Source organism: Tupaia chinensis, unplaced genomic scaffold (genome assembly GCF_000334495.1).
Source record: "Tupaia chinensis unplaced genomic scaffold, TupChi_1.0 Scaffold133302_1, whole genome shotgun sequence".
Lineage (NCBI taxonomy): Eukaryota > Metazoa > Chordata > Mammalia > Scandentia > Tupaiidae > Tupaia > Tupaia belangeri.
The window spans coordinates 1-911 of record NW_006193586.1 but is presented as its reverse complement, the minus strand read 5'-3'; the positions used below and the strand labels follow the sequence as shown (position 1 = coordinate 911).

The following is a 911-nucleotide window of genomic DNA, read 5'->3' as shown; positions in this document are numbered from 1 at the left end:
GGCCACACCGAATACAGAAAGCTCGAAAAAGCATTGCCCAGTCAGGTGTAAACATGTGCAATCAAAACAACTCTTCTCATAAGACTTATTATTAAAAACAGCATTGACCAAGAACCTAAATATTTCCACCTTGCAGCAAAAGAAAAATCGAATGCCAAGGCAAATAGCAACTATTTATGTAGACACAAATATGAAAACTACAGGATGATTAAAAAAATCAGGGGGCTCATACCCTCTGCATTCCAAAAAAGAATCTAGTTCATTAAATTCTTTACATCTGTTTTCATCATCAAGTAATTCTCGCAACAATAGTTTTATTTCAGACCCTCATAACCCTGACACCAAAAGGCCAGAAAGCTTCAAAGACCATAGACGTGTAGCTGTAAAGAGAGTAATTAAGGAATCTAAGAAGGAAAGTTCTGTTGAAGGAGAAGATTTGGTTACCTATCCCGATTTTTTACATAAAATGACTGTTGTTGTTTTGCAAAAACTTAATTCTGCTGAAAAGAAAGATAGTTATGAACCAGAAGATGAAAGCTCCTGGGATAATGTTGAACTAGGTGACTACACTACACAGGCCATAGAAGATGAAACTTACAGTGATATTAATCAAGAACATGTAAAGTTATTTCTTTTATTTAAAAGCAAAGTAGAAAGTCAAGAGCCTGAAGAAAATGCTGCCCTTAGTTATGATCAAAATGATGGCTTTTATTTTGAATATTATGAAGATGCTGGAACTAATAATTTCTTGCATGAGATACATGATCCTCAGCATTTAGAAAATGCAGAAACTTCATTGTCAAAGCAGGGTTCTATTTTTCACTGGACTGATTTGTCTCTTGAGAAGAAATCTCGTCCTTACTGCCCAGCAACATTTAAAACAGGTGTTGGGTTGTCAAATCACGTCCGGG

At 35.6% G+C, this 911-nt stretch overlaps 1 pseudogene; it reads left to right on the top strand.

The window, feature by feature from the left end:
- The first annotated feature begins 5 nt into the window (after positions 1 to 5).
- On the top strand, positions 6 to 904 carry LOC106736271 (zinc finger protein 644-like; annotated as a pseudogene).
- Positions 905 to 911: the final 7 nt, after the last annotated feature.